Below are 20,095 nucleotides of genomic sequence, written 5' to 3'. Positions count from 1 at the left end.
CGGCTGCTGGGGCTGCCTTACAGTAGTTACGCCACTGAAGCTGCACTCTCCATTCGTTGGGGCAGGAAATGACCAGGTCAGACAGCTTCAAGGTAGCCGAGTACAGCCGATGCGCTGCTGGTACCTTAACCAGTGGCGGCTCCCTGAAAGAGCCTGCAGATCCTGCCAGTCACCTGGCTGCAGTGTATGCCTGTAAAGGGAGGAGCCTGAAAATGGAATACTGTATCTGTCTGGAGGCGGAGATGTCACTCAGGGAGGGTCGGTGACAGGAGGGGTCAAGGGGGACAAATATGATGGACCCAAGCGATCTGAAGGGCCCCAGAGCTTCCATGCCCTGACATGGCCGCCACCTATATTAGCTAGCCTGACAGTGACCCTTGTGGCCCAGCCGTCTACTTTGCACCATCTGTGTGTGGCTGATTCTGAATGACTCACTGTGTGCCACTGCCATCTACTGTGTGTGCACCCTGACGCTCAGTGTTCAGAACAGCATACTCTGTGTGTGTGCACGGCCTGGGGCCTCAGGCACACAGCCATACCTGCCTCTGGCTCCTGTAGTTGTAATGCGCATGCGTGGGTCATCTGCTCTGCACTCTGCGAATGACCTGCCCTGCCTGCTGGTAGTGCTCTGCGTTCTTTTGTGAAAGTGACAGGCCAGCAGCAGCCAGGAGCCAGCAGGAAGTAGCAGCCAGGAGCCAGGCCAGCAGGACTGAGAACGAGAGAAGTATGCATGTGAAAACAGGATTTGGAGTAGCGAAAGGTTAAATGAGGCTCATTCAGAAGAGCGTTGTGTGGATTTGGGATTAGGTAGGGGGCCCCGGAGATATCATTGTACAGGGCCCAAAGTTTTCTGTTGCCGGCCCTGCACTCAGGGCCCAGAGACAATGCTTCTGTTCTGCTGCACTACCAGCTCAGTGGCCATAAAGCAGCAGGCTGATGGACAAATAAGTGCTTTGACCCCTGAAAGTCGCAGGCATATGGTGGGTGCCCAACACTAGGTATGCCTGTTCACAGGAGGTACCCCCACTATGCACACACCTATGGACTAATCACTCCCATACCCCCACCTACACGTATGTAATATTGTACGGAGCCCGCTCACCAGTGATTAAATATATAATATTTACAGTACATTAAAAACAGTGAGTTTTTGCAGGAGGGAGGCTCTTTCAGGCTGTAATTGAAATGACCTGGACCATTAGGATTGTGGGGCCCTTGGGCAACTGCCCATTAAGCCCATGCAAAAAAATGGCCCTGAGGCTTAGGCTTAGGCTTGAGAATTGGCTGTGGGAAAGTAGGGTTCTGTTTAGGCTGCTGGAAGAAAGGGTTACGGTAATGGGTAGAATGATAATTAGTAGAGATGTGCACCGGCCACTTTTCAGGTTTTGGGTTTTGGGTTCTGATTACCTTGAGGTTTTGGGTTCTAATGGGTTTTGGCAAGACACCTCCTAATTGTTATGTGTTTGGATTTTTTGGGTTTTGGGTTCTGATTTTTTGTTAAAAAAGCATAAAAACTGCTAAAATCGCAGAATTTTGGTTTTTATTTTTTGCTCCTACGCTATATTAACCTCAATAACATTTATTTCCACTCATTCCCAGTCTATTCTGAACAGCTCACACCTTACAATATTGTTTTTAGGGCAAAAGGTTGCACCGAGGTAGCTGGATAACCATGATAAGCCACACAAGTGTGCGGCACAAACACTAGACTGATATGGCACACTTAGCATCCCCTCTAGGCTGATACTGCACACCTAGAATTACCCCTGGACTGATATGGCACAGGTAGCATCACCCCTGGACTGATACGGCACATTTAGCATCACCCTTGGACTGATACGGCACACTTAATAGCACCCCTTGACTGATACGGCACACAGCATCACCCCAGGACTGATATGGCACACAGCATCACCCCTGGACTGATACGGCACATTTAGCATCACCCCTGGACTGATACGGCACACTTAATAGCACCCCTGGACTGAAACGGCACACAGCATCGCCCCTGGACTGATATGGCCCACAGCATTACCCGAGGACTGATATGGCACACAGCATCACCCCTGGACTAATACAGCACACTTGGCAGCACCCCATGAATTATACAGAAGACTTGGCAGCAACCCATGAATTATATGACACATTTGGCTTACCCCAGGAATTATGCGTCACACATGCGGGCACCCCTGACCTGATACAGCGCAGATGGCGGCACCCCTGGACTGATACGGCACACATGGCGGCAGGCATGGAATTATACGGCAGACATGGCGACACTCCTGCAGTAAAAAAAAGGAAAAACTTTTATTCTTTTAATTAAAAAAAAAGAGCAGCACACCTGGAATAATACGGCAGACTTTAGTAACACCACTTGAATTATACGGCACTCTTGGCTCACCCCTGGACTGATACAGCACATTTAACAGCCCTTGGAGTAAAAAAAAAAAACACCTTTTTTTTCTTTTCATAAAAAAGGGCAGCTCCCCTGGTCTGATACAGGACACATGCGGGCACCCCTGGACTGATACGGGACACTGGGCAGCACAGCTGGACTGATATGGCACACTTAACACCCCTTGCAGGTTAAGGGAAAAAAACACCTTTTTTTTATTGAAAAAAAAAAAAAAAAAAATTTCAGAGAGCCCCCCTTAAATGTCCCCCACAGTAGTCCCATATAACAGCCCCCCTTTAGTAGTAGCCTTAGTAATGCCCCCTTAGTAGCTGTAACCTGAATAGTTCCTGCACCATTAGTTCCCCCTTAGTAAATGTACCTTTAGATTCCCGACTTTTACAGTTGTCCCCCTGCGCAGCCCCACTCAGTTTATGCAGCCTCTATTTGATCCCCCATTAGTTGCACCTCCTTAGTATATCCCCCCACAGTGTTTTTTTTGGCTCCCATAGGTTTATATTCTGTGCAGACAGCACGGCAACATCCGTGCTGTCTGACTTCTACATGCAGAATGAAGATGGCGCCGGAGCCGGACCTTTTATAGAGATCAGAATCCGACGCAGGATGATGACGGGACCCAGCGAACTCCTCAGATCTGTCCTCGGATAGGGTAAGTCCGTGGGGGTTCGGATCTCTAGGATCCGAACCCACTCATCCCTAATAATTAGGGTTAGTTTAGTGGCTGGTTTCTGTTGGGACTATGGCAGTTACTCTAGGTTGCCGGTGTTGGGGCTTTGGACACCAGCATCCTACTAACTGCCGGTATCCCGTGCCCAACTTATCTGTAGAAATCCTGGATGGGTGGTAGCCCTACATTCTCCGCTTATCTTGAGGTCACACTGTCCTCATCTTCCTACAAGACTTTATTTTTCTACAATTTCGGGAGTGGTAGAGTTCACATATCATTCTATACAATTTAAGGAAAATTTAGCAAATTCTAGTTCTGCAGAAAGATCCATCTCTTGGTACACGTCAGTGTAATAAAACTAAGCTAAACTGACCAATGAAAAGAAAAAGAAAAATCTCAAACTGTAAATTAAATATTAAATGAAATATAGTGTGTTCCCAGCTTCATAGGTATAATATCCTGTGAGAACCGGATGGAATTTAGGATCTCACAATGACATGATAGATTACAAACATGATTGATAGTGTCATGCCAGCTGCATGTGACTTGTATGCCATGTTTGTCACAAATATACAGAGGCTAAATGACACTGATCTGTGCATTATAAAAAGCTGAAATCAGGCATACAGTACTTATCACTCTTAGAGAAAGAGCTGGGAATAACACCAACAAGGACAGGTGGTGAGTACTGTAAGTATGGTTCATATTGTAACCGATATTTGTATTTTACATACTGAAAAATAATTGTACAAAAACATTTAGTCAAAAAATGTATAATTTCAGCGATACTATTTTGTTATTGATAAGTCACACACTTCTCACATGAATATTTTTGTTTCTTAAATAAATATAAAATGTTGTTGTTGGAATTTTCGCAATATACTGCACCCCATCAATGGTAAATATAGTATATATGGTTATAGGACTAAAAGTTATAACATACATTTTTTTGCAGCTTTTACATATTGGGCCTGATTTTAGTTCACTAACAAAAGCAAATTCTCTCTCTAATGAACAAAACCATATGCACTGCAGGTGGGGCAGATGTAACGTGCAAAGAGAGTTAGATTTGGGTGAGTTATTTTGTTTCTGTGCAGGGTAAATACTGGTTGCTTTATTTTTACATTGCAATATAGATCGTTTTAAGCACAAACCCCACTCAAATCTAACTCTCTGCACATGTTAAAGCTGCCCCCCTGCAGTGACATGGTTTTGTCCATTACAGAAAGAATTTGCTTTTGCAAGTGAATCAGAAACAGGACCATTGTGTATGTCAGGTGTATGTACTATAGTTCTATTCCTGCATTCAATCACAAATGTTTTTCTCTTTCGTCCAGTCCGGTGACACAGCTCCATAATGGGATGTAGTAGGGTCCGCCAGGAGCCAGGCACCTATGCTTCAATTCTTTGGGAGGAGGCTCCTCCCTCTGCATCCCATAATGCTTCAGTTTCGTTTTAGGTGCCCACAGGAGTTGGTGCAATGCTGAGTGGCTGCGCTGCAGCCACACTTTTTTTCTTTGGATTTTTATTAGTTAGACTAGGTTTTTATTATTTTTTTAACATTAGACTTAGTGGCAGGTTTTGCCAGCGTGTGACTTCTGGCTGAAGTCAATACACGCTGAGAGTGCAGCAGGACACTGACAGAAGCGCGTCCTGTCAGTTTTCTGTGTGCAGAGGAGGGCATTCGCCGGAGGAATGCACACTCTGCACAGCGCTTACCTCCGCTCAAACGGAGGTTTGTCCTAGGCTCCGGGGGACCCCACCCAGCGCCTTGCCTAGAAGGGGATCTTGGGGACGGGTCTCTCAGCGATGGCGGCCGCCATCTTTAAGAGTTTGGAAACTGAAATCCTCCAGGGGAGTTGAGGTTTCTTACAGGACGCCCAGCGTTTCTGGGCAACTCCAAGTGGTCCCTAGAGGGGGAGTTACTGGAGAGGAGAGACATAGTGGGAGCGCCTGTATGTGAGGTTTGGCGCCAAAAGACGTCAGCTACCCTCACTGGAAGGGAGACTTGGTCTCTTCCATGATTTACTGGCGCCATTTCTGTGCTTGCTGCGGAGCTGAAAGACAGAGATCCTACTCAGAAGTCTCTCCTGACAAACGCTTCCCCCGCTGATCGCTGGCAACAGAACACACAGATAAGTACACTGGTGCATTACTCTGTGACTTTGCCTGAACGTTTAGCAGTGTTTTATTCTGATATTAACATGGCGGACGAGTGCAGTTCTGTTGCTGGGGAGGAAGCGAATGAGATGTTTTACCATTGCAAGAGATGTAATGTAAATTTATCATGTGAACAGTTGGACCAGGGGGGATTGTGCCCTTCCTGTGAAGCTGTGCCCTGTGGGTCACGGACCCAGAGTCCTGAAGGAGCTGAGCCAGCGTGGGCTGTGGCTTTGGGACGGTCGGTTAAAGCTTTAACAGAGGCTTTAAATAGGCAAAAGGGATCTTTGTTGGGATCTCCGGGACCTATTCCCTCATCTCAGGGATCTCTTACCCCTGCACAGGGAGACCCTATCTTGCTACAGGCTATGCAGGACACTGCACAGGTTGTGCATAAGATGTCTTCTCTTTTAGAGCAATTTACAAAGGTATCTGATGAGGTGATGTTTAGACAGGGGTCTTCTATGGTACCTCCATTAGCTGCTGACACAGATGGTGGTGGAGTAGATGAGGATGATTTGTGTTGGTCACAGGGAGAGGAAACAGATTCTTCAGCCTCTGGTATTGAAGATTTGATTCTGACTGTAAAGCAGGCTCTGGATTTGCCTGCTGAGGAAAAGGCTGCTGCGCAGTGTGTGTTTAAAAGGAGCCGTAAGGATCCAGTGTCCTTTCCCTCGGATAAAGGCATGGTTGCTTTATTAGGGGAGGCTGGCAAGTCTCCAGAAAAGAGACTGTTAATGTCAAAGCAATATGCAAACATGTATCCCATGCCTGAGGATCATATCAAGGTATGGGAGAAGGTTCCTCTGGTGGATTCTTCTGTGGCCAGATTATCCAAGGCTACTGCGCTGCCAGTGCAGGGTGGCGCGGCCTTTAAAGATCAAGTTGATAAGAAGGTTGAAGGCTGTCTGAAGGCAGTTTTTGAAGGTGTTGGTTTCACTATGCGCCCCATTATTGCTTTGGCCTGGGTGGCAAAAGCCATGATCAAGTGGGCAGAGACTTTGGGTAGTCATCTCCAGCAGGATGCGGAAGCTTTTTCTGTGGCAGAAAAGTTGAGGTGTGCTGCGGAATATATATGTGAAGCTAGCGAGGAGGGTGCCAAAATGGCGTCCAGAGTATCTGTCACTTCTGTTACTGCAAGAAGAGCTCTCTGGTTAAGGGCCTGGGAGGCGGATAGTGAATCTAAAAAGTCACTTGAAACTATCCCTTTTAAAGGTGAGCTTTTATTTGGGTCGGAATTGGATGAGATCATCAAACAGACTACTGGGGGTAAGAGTACTTTTCTTCCCACCACCTCTAAATCCTCTGGCTCTAAATTTGGAGCCTTTAAACCGTCCTTCCGTCCTTCCTTTCGAGGGGGAGCAGCTGGCAGAGGTCAGTCAGGGCGTGGAAGATTCCAAGCCGGCAGAGGTAGAGCGACCAAGTCAAAGTTTGGCGCCTTTACAAAGAAACATGCCGCCAAGGGGTAAGACAAGCCCTCTGCATGACAGGGCGGGGACTCCCTGTTCTGGGATCAGAGTAGGGGGTCACCTCCTGCAATTTCAGGACAGTTGGAGGGTAGCCACGGAAGATCCGTGGGTACTCTCCATTGTTTCAGAAGGATATCAAATAAATCTCAGGGGTCCACCCCTCGCAGATTTCTTCCCACTCCTTTACCAAGGAGCGCGTCTCTCAGATCTTCGCTTCTGGGAGCTGCCTTATCTCTCGTGAAGAAGGGGGTAGTTATACCGTTTCCTCGAGAGGAGATAGGAAAAGGTTTTTATTCGATCCTTTTCTTAGTTCCCAAACCAGACGGGTCATTCAAGCCCATTCTAAATGTAAAATCTTTGAAAGTTCATCTTTGGGTGGATCACTTCCGCATGGAATCCCTGAGGTCGGTGCTGTTGAGCATAGAGCAAGGGGAGTTCTTGGCATCAGTGGACATTCAAGATGCTTATCTCCATGTCCCGATCCACAGAGATTTCCAGTCTTTACTCCGGTTTGCAATCGGGGGAAGACATTGGCAGTTCCAAGCAATCCCGTTTGGGCTTGCCACGGCCCCGAGAGTGTTCACCAAGGTGATGTCCACCATGGCTGCAGCTCTCAGAATGCAGGGAATAATTGGGTACTCTTTACTTATCACGGCGCCCATCGCGGGCATTGAATGCACTAAAAAATCGGGTGCGACGCGACCGACGCGATGCCCGCGATTTCCCATAGGGAACAATGTTAAATGTCTCAATTGACCCGGTTTTCCTGTTCAATGCCTCAATTGACCCGATTTTTCCATAGGAAACAATGTTAAATGGCCCACAGAGGCCAAATAGGCACCCTGAAGTGTGAAATGGCAACCACAATTGTTAACGCTACCCCACGATCAATGTGAACCCGAAGCGTGGCGAGCGCAGCGAGCCCGCGAGGGGCGGCGGTACGCTTCCTACGACCTTTTCCTACCCCCACTATCCACGTCGGCGTGGAGTTGAGAATAGACTAGTGTGGCGAGCGCAGCGAGCCACCGAGCCCGAAGCGTGGCGAGCGCAGTGAGCCCCGCGAGGGGACGCGGATATCTGTGAAGCCCGCAAAGGGACGCGTTTACCTGTGAAGGTATCCGCGGCCGCTTGCCACGCTTCGGACTCTTGTGGGGGCCATTTGTGGGGGCCATTTCACACTTCAGGGTGCCTATTTGGCCTCTGTGGGCCATTTAACATTGTTTCCTATGGAAAAATCGGGTCAATTGAGGCATTGAACATGAAAATCGGGTCAATTGAGACATTTAACATTGTTCCCTATGGGAAATCGCGGGCATCGCGTCGGTCGCGTCGCACCCGATTTTTAGTGCATTCAATGCCCGCGATGCCCGCGATTTTTTTACCTGCGATGCCCACGATCAAAATCGTGGGCGCCGTGCTAGGTAAAGAGTACCAATAATTGTTATCCCTTACCTGGACGATCTGCTTTTCAAAGCAGTTGTTACAGGTTCACCTGGAGGTGGCAACACAGTTTTTTAAAAGTCAGGGCTGGATCTTGAATCAGCCCAAGTCCCATTTGACACCAACGCAGACTTTGAAATTTTGGGGGGTGATCATAGACACACACCTTCACAGGGTCTTTCTCCCAGAATCCAAAGCTGTGGAGATTCGGCTGATGGTGTTGAAGATCCTACAAGCACCGGCTCCGTCAGTGGGGCAGGGAGTAAGGTTGCTAGGGAAGATGTGGCAACTTTCAAAACTCTCCAGTTCGCCAGATTCCATTCCAGGATTTTCCAATGGAACATCCTATCCTGTTGGTCCGGATATGCCAAGACGATGAAACAGGAAGTTTTATCCCTGTCACTGGAGTCCAGGGAGTCTCTCCTATGGTGGACGGATGTGGAAAATTTGCAGCTGGGGTGATCTCTCAGGCCCTGGGATTGGTTGGTCTTAACGACCGATGCCAGTTTGAGAGGCTGGGGGGCAGTAGTTCTTCACCTGAGGCTTCAGGGCCTTTGGTCGAAGGAAGAGTCGAAACTGCCTATAAACATTTTGGAGCTGAAGGCAGTCTTGAACGCGTTAATTCAGGCGGAGGATTTTCTGAGGAGATCCCCGCTGAGAATACAATCGGACAATGCTACGACAGTGGCTTATTTGAACCATCAAGGCGGGACACGCAGTAAGATGGCGATGGCGGAAGTTTCCAAAATCTTCAGTTGGGCAGAAACCAACGTTCCAGCATTGTCGGCGATATTTATTCCAGGCGTCAGGAATGTGGAAGCAGACTTTCTCAGCAGGGAGTCGCTTCGGGAAGGAGAATGGACTCTCCATCAAGAGGTTTTTCAGGAGATTGTGAATCTATGGGGTCTGCCAGACATAGACCTGATGGCGACAAGAATGAACCGTCAGGTTCAGAGGTTCTGCTCGCGGGTGAGGGATCCTGCAGCGTGGGCAGTAGACGCCATGACAGTTCGGTGGGACTTCCAGATGGTGTACATTTTTCCTCCATTTCCCATGTATTAAAGAAAACAAAGAATCAGGGAGTACGGGCAATTCTAATTGCGCCAGACTGGCCCAGGAGGTCATGGTACTCCGATGTGCTGAGGTTGTCGAAGGATTCCTGGAGGCTTCCTCATCGTCAGGACCTGTTAGGCCAGGGGCCGTTTCTTCACAAGGACCCAGGTCGTCTCAATTTGATGGCGTGGCTTATGAAACCTCCTTATTGAAGAAAAAAGGGTTTTCTGATGAGCTTATCCAGACCATGCTGAGGGCCCGTAAGCCGGTGTCTGCGGCAAATTACCATCGGGTCTGGAAGATATACATTAGATGGTGTGAGAGGCAGAAGCTTCACACTTCCAGATTCAAATTGCCAAGACTTTTTAAATTTTTGCAGGATGGTTTTTCATCAGGCCTTAGTCTGCAATCCTTAAAGGTGCAGCTTTCGGCCTTATCTATATTCTTTCAAAAGAGAGTAGCTTTGCTACCTGAGGTTCAAACCTTTTTACAAGGGGTTGCTAGGCTTAAACCGCCTTACAGGCAGCCGGTGGCACCTTGGGACTTATCTTTGGTCTTATCTATGTTACAGAATTCTCCTTTTGAGTCGCTAAGATCTGCGGAGCTAAAGTATGTGACGTGGAAGCTCACTTTTTTGTTGGCAATTGCATCAGCCAGATGAGTGTCTGAGTTGGGTGCCTTGTCTTGAAAGTCACCTTTTTTGATTTTTCACGATGACAGGGCTGTGATGCGAACAGTGCCAAAATTCCTACCTAAGGTAGTGTAATCTTTTCATTTAAACCAAGACATTGTACTTCCAGTGTTTTCTCCCTCCGGGGTTAAAAATAGGGACAAACTGAAGAGATTGGATGTGGTTCGCGCCTTTCGAATCTACATTGAGAGGATAAAGGACATTCAAAAATCGGATTTACTCTTGGTGCTATATGATGTGCATAAGGTTGGGTGGCCTGCCTCTAAGCAGACCATCGCTCGCTGGTTGAGATCTACTATTGCCTTTGCCTACTGTAAAGCAGGTAGACCGGTTCCGTCTCGGATAAATGCACATACCACCAGGTCGGTTGCTTCTTCCTGGGCGGTGCGCCATGGGGCTACGGCGGAGCAGTTGTGTAGGGCTGCCACCTGGTCCTCTGTTCATACCTTTACCAAATTTTACAGATTTCATGAGTTCGCGTCGGAGGACGCCTCATTCGGATAGGCAGTGATGAGAATTGTTGGTCTGAGCGTACCCTCCCAAAGGACCGGCTCGTGAACGTCCCATTGTGGAGCTGTGTCACCGGACTGGACGAAAGAGAAAAGGGGATTTTTGTAAGAACTTACTGTTCGAACCCCTTTCTCTGAGTCCAGTCCGGGGACACAGCGATCCCTCCCTTACGCTCAGTTAAGTGTACCGTTCATGTGTTGTCATGTTATGGTTCTGTTATGTTACATATAAAGTGTTCAGGCATTGTTCTGAGTTATGTATCCTAGTGTGCTCTTGAAGTTGAACTGAAGCATTATGGGATGCAGAGGGAGGAGCCTGCTCCCAAAGAATTGAAGCATAGGTGCCTGGCTCCTGGCGGACCCTTCTACATCCCATTGTGGAGCTGTGCCACCGGACTGGACTCAGAGAAAGGGGTTTGAACGGTAAGTTCTTACAAAAATCCCCTTATCACATATATGTACTGGGTCTGGAGAGGGATGATGAGCTAATGGGAAACTGGCCTGTAACCTTTCAGGGAGGGATTAGGGATCCAAAACATATTTGCACCAAGCCCCAAGATTTGGGTAGCCATCACTGGGCATCTGGTTTGCAACGGTCTGGATTTGGTGCCAGGCTGACTGCAGGGCCGTCTTAACATTGTCGAGGGCCCCTGGGCAGAATGTTAGCATGCCCCCCAGACAGGAAGTGCTGCTGATTTTGAAAAGACTGGTCAGACGCTGATTGGCTGACTTTCAGCCAATCAGTGTCCGGCCAGTCTTTTCAAAATCAGCAGAGCTTCCCACCGCCCAGCAAATAGCGCACTACTAGCTCCCCAGCCGCCGCCCAGACCCCGCAGCGGTGTGAGTGTACCGCCCCCCACTTCCTCTTCCCGGCTGCCGCCATCCTAGCTGCCTTTCCCGGACGGAGGTGTGGGCAGAACTGCAGGTAAGGGAGGCGCGGGCAGAACTCTATTGCCACAGCCAAGGGGGGGGGGGGGGCGAGCAGCACTCAATCCCCTCTGCCCAGATCCCTGCACCCCCGCTGCCCGGATCCCTGCTTCCAACTGCTTGCCAGTCTTTCCCCTCTAGGACCCATCTTGGGATGGGTCCTAGAATCGTTGGGCCCCTGGGCAGCTTCCCACTGTGCCCAATGGGAAAGACGGCCCTGGCTGACTGCTGATTATAACTGGTACAGGAGCTTTAATCCAGAATGCTTCCAGCATTGTAAGTATCTCTCTATGGCTGCACCAACCATAATCAGCTAGTAACCTGGCACCAATTTCACACCTGCTGATGTCTCACAGGTGGAGGTGATAAGCTGCTGGAGGAACATAGAAGGAGGTGAACTGCTGCGGAAGAGCAGGTGTAATGTGACATTATATATAAGGAGAATTACTGTGTGGCATAATGTGTAAGGTTGCTACTATTGTGCGGCATATGTGTTATATGGGGGAACTTCTAGTACATAGCATCAATTGTAAAGGGCAATACTGTGTGGTATAATTTGCTAATGGCATTAGCGTGTGGTACTGAATAATGTGGTGTAAGTGCTTTAGTGTGTGACGTAAGAAGCATATGTGTGTTTGGCATAATGTGGTGTATAAAGAGCATTCATGTGTGGCATAATGTGGTGTAAGGGGCATAATTGTATGGTATAATTTGGTGTAAATAACTTTTGTGTGTTGTGCAATATGGTGTAAGGGCATTAGTTTGTGGCGCAATGTGTTGTAAGGGAAATTAGTGTGTGGCATACTCTAGTGTAAAGGTATAAGTGTGTGGTGTAATGTGTAATATCACTGTAAGATTGGGCTCCAAGGCTGCTATTACTGTGTGAATCTTGGCTCGGTTCCATAATCCATAGCCTATCCACATGCAGGTGTGACTGTGTTATGTATGCTACCCAGGGACAGGAGGAGGAAGATGTGTGCGGCTCCTTCCCACATCTTGCTGCATGTACATGTTAGGTGGTGCATGTAAACAATGGGCGGTATTCAATGTGAATACCTGCGAGGTGCAGCGAATCCTTTTTAGGATTCGCTGCACATTCGCCACGTTCCGGAGCCTCGCCGGCTCCGGTATTCAACAAGTCAGGGGCTCGCTGCCCCTGACCGGCGAATATGAGCTCCTGCGGCGAACGCCGCAGGGTGCCTGAGGACAGTGGCAGGCAGAGAGATGGAAGTCTCTCTGCCTGCCCCAGAGCGTATGTGGGGGGGAGGTGGGCTCCCCGGGTGCCAGGCAGCACAGGCTGCCCCCCGGGGGTGCCAGCAGGGGACCGCGTTTATTCACTACACCTGATCGTAACGATCGGGTGCAGTGAATATATGAATATATAATGAGCGGCTCGGCTCCGGCGCTCCCTGCTGGCTGCTGTGTAAAAAAAAAAAAAAATTAAATTAAATATATATTCATGTGCTTACAGCACATGAATAAAATAGCATGACCCTCCTCAGAATAAAATTCCTGATTTTTTGACACCAAATGTAAAAAACAAAACACTTTATTTTAAAAGTTCACATTCCACTTCTCCATAAAAAGATAGCGATTTCTACTCAGTGAATCATGGCGAAAAAAAACTTCAAATGTATTCGCCATGTGGTCATTGAATAGGGTGATTCACCGTTTCAGTCACAAATTCGCCAAACAGCACAAATTCGCCATAAAAACATGGCGAATCAGGCTCATTGAATACCGCCCAATGTGAGTTTGATTCAGAGTTGGGAGCAAAAAAAACAAAGGAGAATTTTCCACCTTTACAAAACATGTTGCACTTCAGGTGGGACAGAATTAAAATTTATTTGGGTCAAATTCTTTGTAGGCCACAAAGTTGGATTTATGTCATGATGTAATAACTAAATTATGTCTCGATTGCAAAGTGATTGTACTATACTGTATGTTCTTAATCATTTTTAGAATCCCAAAATGATGCCAAAATTTTTGATCCTGATGACAACTGTGGCCCTCATCTGCCTTGTGCAATCTGGGAAAGCAGAAAAGTAAGTAGTGAGGTTCATTCACCATACTTTAACATTTGTTAATTCCACTTAATTTAACTGTAATTTTTACACTCTGTAAATGTTGTTGAGGACACAGGGCCCATATTTGGATTTTTGCATGCAGCAAAAATCAATGGTTTACATATAAATCCAATGGTAAGGGAACTGCGCATGACAGCGCCTATTTTGTTGGTCATCGATTAGATTTCCTGGATCCTGCAGAGCAGTTCTGACAATCAGTATGAGTAAAGCTCGGTGCGTACTATAATATATGCTTCATCTTGAGCGATATGTTTAGTGATATACCTAGAATCCCCCCCGCCTGAATGCTCCACTGCAGTTAACCAGGTATGCTGTAACAATTATCCCACAAATGTATCTAAAGGTCATGTAAGCAGATATCTCCCATGTTCAACTGCAAATGTTGCCGCAATAGAAGTCTATGGAGGCTTCTTTCTGGTCAAATGTATCAAGATGCATGCCTGTTCAGCATCACATGCGCAGTAGGGTAGCAGCCATTGAAAATAAAGTAATTGTAAATTAACTTTTACACATTTCCAGGATGCTTTCCTCAGATGTTAGAAGATACATGGAGGTAGTAGATAATTTCTTATCACGATCTCCACAAAGATACAGCTGAGGACCTCAGTGCTTTGAAGCCTTAAGCTAATACTGTATTGTGCCACACAAACCAACTACAGGTTGAGTAGCCCTTAACAAATATCCATTATTCAAATTATTTTGAAAACCACAGTCTCCCAAATGTACCTTTATTTTTTGCTGAAAATCTACTGGGGACATCTGTATCTGGCACTACAGAGGAAACAACATGTAACTGGCACTAAATATGTGCAAGAAAATGATTGCTTGGCATTTAAATTCAGTATCAGAGATTGTACACAAACTTTGTTTCATGTTTTGAAACCTTGTTTTATGCACAAATAAAATATATTTGTGTGTATTTCATGTGTTTGATGTGCTTATACAACATAAATGCAAGATACCTCAAGAAACCTCATTCAAATATAAAAATATTCTGAAATACGGAATAATCCGTTATCCAAAATTCTTCTGGCCCTGAGCATTTTAGATAAGGGTACTCAACCTGTATTGACTGAATAAGCATTTGCACAAGAACAAATAAGAATGTATACTTATAACAAGTTGGAGCAGAAGCTTTACCAGCGTGAAAAGCCCTATTTTCGCAGTACCATTTTTTTCACAAAAATGTCTCTTTAATACAGTAAACCCATAACAATGGCTTCCCAAACAATTTAATCAACACACAATACTGTAGCAATGATTAATTTAACATGAATCAATTACTGTAGTAACATTAGTAAAACTCCAATCTTCCCCATAAGTAAGCTCACCAACTAAGGCGCCGGTTTTTCCCACTTTATGAAACAATGCCTTATTGTTAAGAAATTGTAACAATGGGGAATGGTGTTTAAATAGCTGTAATTTACTTCTTTTATAGCATACTGTACAGCAGTGGTCCTCAAACGCAGTCATCAAGGTACACCAAAAGGCAAGGTTTTATGGCTATTCATGCTCATTCACAGATTCACAGCCTGGATAGCCATAAAACCTGGACTGTTTGTGTGCCTCGAGGACCGCAGTTGAGGACCTCTACTGTACAGTGCGGTAAGTCTACCGACTCTATATTTTTGGCAAAAATTGAAATCTTAATTCAGTAATATAATGGGTCTAAATGTTGAAACTCTGGGGCAGTTTAAATTTAAAAAAAAATCACTAAAATAATGTGTTTTAAGTTAACAGCATTTTCAATTTTTTTTTTGTATGAACTAAGCCATACGCTTTCCTTTGTATTTTTTACTAACCAGATTGCATTTTCTATTTTTATAATGGGAAATGCGATCTGGGTAAATTTACAAAAGAGCCCTGTAAAAAATACCGCCATGAGCCTTGTGAAAATTACCCTAACAAATCCTGCCTCCTGCACACCTCTGGCCATATGAAGAGAAATCAGTGCAGGGACCCGTTATTTGTGTCCGAATAGCTTTTGTGATCAGCTATTTGTGTGAAAGAAAATTATCCCAGCGAGGATAGAGAGAGATCTCCCTGGGCAGGACACTCGCCTTCTAACTAGTGTGGTTTAGCAGTTAAAGATAACTTTTATTAATACATTAATATTGGTCTAAAAAGACGAACAACATGAACAAAAGAACAAAGATACAACAATGATTTATACCACTATAATGTTGGTAATAGAAATAAGCAGTAATAGAAAGAACAAGAAAGCAGTGAAATATTTTTGCTTTCCAAGTATTTGTACACCAGGATAAATGAGAATCAAAGGCTATGTTATACCACCTGTAATGTAATATCCTGGTCACCAATACAAAATGTAATTAAACCACCATAGTATGCTGCCAATGTGCTGTATCCAAGTCAATTGGTTGCATCACATATAAATAAAGAAGTATATGGCAATATAGCCGTGTGGAATAAATCGGCGGCTAGTTAGAACAATTTCAGACATTGTGGCTTTTCATTAGCTGAAAGCTGAATTTATCAATTATGTATCAAATTGCGGCTGATTTGTGTAATTAGCTTATGAACATGGTTCGCTGGACCATATCCTATGTCGGATGGCCAGAGATAGGGTACACTGCAGGGTCACCTACAAGTATACATGTACGTTAGACTGCTGGAGGATTCTCTTCCTTGGAGGACAGCTGTGCCACATTTTGTTTGGTTTCCCAGTGTTTACGGGTTAAAGTTAGTCTTCCTCATGTCTGCTCTGGAGGTGATGGGCACCTTGTCTCCCTGCAAGTCTTGGTGGCACCAAAGTTGGGGCGGACCTAATTTGCCCCTATTATAGGTGAAGTCTTAGTTCTGCAGGTGCCTATAACCTCTGGAGGGATTAACAGGGTCAGGGTTGGGATGATTGTGGCCTGTCCTCACCTCTATGCTCCTGGTTATAGTGAGTTACTTTTCTCTGTCCTGTATCCCGTATTCAGTTTAGTTTATGTCATATGTTTATCCTGATCATCCAGAAACTGCTCCAGCTACCTTATTAGCTATAGTTCCCTGTTCTATCCCTATAGAACAGGGGTGAATCCTAACACTTTGATTCTAATTTGTCCTTGTGCACAGAATATTTGGAAAGCAAAAATATTTCACCATTTTCTTGTACTTTCTATTACTGCTTAATTCTATTACCAGCATTATAGCAGTATAAATCATTGTTGCTTTGTTCTTTTCTTCATGTTGTTCATCTTTTTACATCTGACTCTTTCAGACCAATATTAATGTACTAATAATAATTATCTTTTAACTGCTAAACCACACTGATAATTAGAAGGCGAGTGCCCCGCACAGGGAGATCTTTCTCTATCCTCTCTTGGATCATTTTCTTTCACATTATTACCACACTCCCAGGGAGCACCTCCACAACGCTAATTGACACAGACACCCACATTTGTTGATTGGAGTACCCCTTTTTCCCTCTTGCAGTCAAGCTTGCCCAGTGCCCTAGACCATGCCCTAGACCATTTCTTGGATCAGCTATCTGTGTCCAATGGACACACAGGCTGATCACTGTAGAAATAAATTTAAAAAAATTATACTCACATACTCCCAGGGAACAGTGGCTGGAGCTTCAGTGAGGGCGGCTGGTCTTCCTGCACTGCTGATGACCCCCAGTATAGTAAAGTGATGCTGTGAAGTGGCATCTCACTTTACAGCCCTGTGGGGTCTCGCAGCAGAATTGAATCCAACGTCTGGAAGTGCTCCTGGAGCACATATTACTGGTCAGGTGAGTATAACAGTGTTGGGTACAGGTGGGTTGCACCTGAAGCATAATTCCTGATAACCAGCCTCATAGCTGGTTATCAGGACACATGGGTCCAGAAACTTCCCCTGGATCTCATGTGTTATACCAAGAAAACTGTCCATTTTACTTCTTAAAAAAATGACTTTATTTGGATAGCCATATGATGACCTCAGTAAAAAAAAAGCCTTTATTTCAGGAGAAATATCATACCTTCCAACGGAATGCGCACCCCCGAAATAAGACGGAGTTGAGTCATGGTCAAAGGGCATGGCCTATAATCGCATCACTCCTGTGAGCCCTCGTCCCATTTTTGCTTACTGTGGGGGGCATGGTCAGTTCTGTGTGAGCTGCTGGCAATGCCCCCAGCCCCTCTGTGTCCCTGAATTCCCAGATAAAAAGTACCCTGCCTCTTAGCACCACTGGCTGACACTACCGCATTCTGTCTCTGAGTGGAGAGCACTCCTCTGCTACCCCTCACTGCCACTATATTTGAAATGGAGCTGGCCATGTATATAAGACATAAGAGAAATAACTACAGTAATCAGTGTATCTGGTGTATGAGTCTTTGAAGTAACATACAGTACGCATTACCTTATTTCTACTAAACAATTATCAATTATTGTTTACCAAAGATTATGTTACATGTAGAAATTTTACATTTATTCATTCATAAGTTGCCAATTCACTTTCATCAAACATGATTTGTCATTTTCACTGATCAAATGTTAAATAAACATACAGTACACGCTAGATCAATAATTAGACTTATGCTGCCCATACACTTATGCTATGGGATTCGATGCAACATCGAAGTACGATGTCCATCGAATCTGATCGCATATTTGGGTGCAGAACTTTAGCATCCGATGTTGCATGCCATCTTCCGATGGCACATCGGGTGCTGGAAGAGGGCGGGCAGGGGGCGGCGGAGTAGTGTAGCGCTAGCAGTAGCACTTGCGGACGGCGGGGGTCAGCAGTGGTGGCAGATTTGTTTAAAACACTGGGCTGCCCTGTGATTGGCTGAGCTCCCTCAACCAATCACAGGGCACCCAGTGTTTTAAACAATTCTCCCACCACCGCTGACCCCCGCCGCCCGCTGATCCAGGATGGGGACTGAGGATACCAGCAGGTATGCCACCAGCAGTCCCTTCGGCCCCCTCTCCCCAAACCCCACGCTGTTGAATGTGTCCCCTCCGCCCCACACCCATGGATTGTATTTGAGTGATCGCATGTGGTTAAAAACCACATGCGATTGCTCCTACAATTCCATAGATAATATGAGCAGCACATAAGATCTATCGACGCGACATTCAACGTGTGCCCACGCATTGCGTCGAAATTTTCTTAAAAATGCATACAATCATTCGATTTATCAGCCAGATGTGGTTGAAATCAAATAATTGTATACAATATCTCACAAGTGTATGGGCAGCATAAAACATACCTTTATTAGATAGCAATGTCTGGTTTTGGCTGACAATGTTAATTTGCTACAAATGTATTGGCTGACAATCTGTTTTTTTCCTTTAGGGAAGATGAAAGTCACCATGGGATTGAAAAGAGGGAGGCACATCAGGATCTCGCTGACAATGGTGCAATAAGAAATGAGAGAGAACTAGTTGGGCAACTGCTTGGAAAAGTTTTAGGCATGTTAGGTCTATAAATTTAGTAGAGAAATATATAAAATTCTAAACCAATATGGAAGTATCTTCATGATGATCCATAAAATATAACAACATTATTAACCTGGAACTGTGTGTTATTTATTATGTGAGTTTGTATTTCATTGGATGTATCTTTTATTTATATTTAAGATATATATATATTTGGGATAGGTCACTGTGACGAAAAATCAGCAAAGACAACCAAGGATCACTACTGTAGGTTCCACTGCTTTACACTACACTGGTTAAACAAAGAATTACGCTACAGTATGAATGACATACAGTATGAGCAGGCCAGACTTGTGCACCGAGCGGGTTAAAATAATGGCTACCAAGCGTGAACCAGGGCTTTGTGGAATCTCACATCACACAGGGGCTGCTAACAAAGGTACAGATGCTGCAATGATCAACTCACAGCTCCAGTCCCCTACCTGCAACCCTGTCCCGGTTTGGGCGTACCTGCTGTGCAAAAGGGAGCTGAGCACCTGGCCTGAACTGACCCAGCTGAGTGCAGGATTGCCCACTGTCATCTCCCTACATTCCAGCATTGGCACCCTGGCTGCAGAGGAAGACAAAAACCCCTGCAAGACAGACAAGGCAGACAATTGGATGGGACACCACCAGTGGTTGCTTGCTGCTTCCCTTCCCGGCATCACATAAACTAGTAGTTAGTCTTCCCTGAAAGCCAAGTGTCTGCTCTTTCATATGGTACCAGTTTAAAACCAGAGATGTTAGGGTGCAAATGGGACACATTTTTCCTATAGACGATAATGGGCTCATTAATTCAGACCCACCATGAATAGTACTTTGTTTACTAAGTAGCACAAACAGCTTTTATTGTACTGTACTAAGAGCCAGATTAAGCCTTCAGGGGGCCCGGGGCACTTTAGAAAGGGGGGCCCCCTCCTACTTGACTGCACGGGAGAATATTACACTGTCAACGCACAGAGTAAAAGCAGTACAAACTTGGTCAATAGTCAACTGCAGGGGGGGGGGGGGATTAATATAAATATATAACACCACATGAAAAGCCTTTGTTTGTTCCTCTGTACCTTAATCTGTAGGAGCCCTGACAGGCTCAGTGGTGCAAAAAAAAGGGTGGTGGTGGGGGGGGGGGGGGTGTCTTGCGGTAAGATGCAAGAAAAAGTCTGATTAAGTCTTACCTGGGGCACACTTTAATTTGATGTGTTTTGTAATAATGTATCAGTTTAAAACATAACTTTTATTGCTTAAACTCTTAAAAGGAAGGGTGACA

The 20,095-nt window shown here is 45.6% G+C and overlaps 1 long non-coding RNA gene across 1 annotated transcript; it reads left to right on the top strand.

The window, feature by feature from the left end:
• The first annotated feature begins 11,251 nt into the window (after positions 1-11,251).
• LOC146058823 (uncharacterized) lies at positions 11,252-18,922 on the top strand. Its single transcript, XR_014469976.1, has 3 exons — positions 11,252-11,327; positions 13,292-13,374; positions 18,707-18,922. It is a non-coding gene; the product is annotated as an uncharacterized LOC146058823 (long non-coding RNA).
• The last annotated feature ends 1,173 nt before the right edge of the window (positions 18,923-20,095 follow it).

The sequence above is a fragment of the Crinia signifera genome, chromosome 2 (assembly GCF_055691185.1).
Source record: "Crinia signifera chromosome 2, ASM5569118v1, whole genome shotgun sequence".
NCBI lineage: Eukaryota > Metazoa > Chordata > Amphibia > Anura > Myobatrachidae > Crinia > Crinia signifera.
This window is presented reverse-complemented; position numbering and strand designations above follow the sequence as displayed.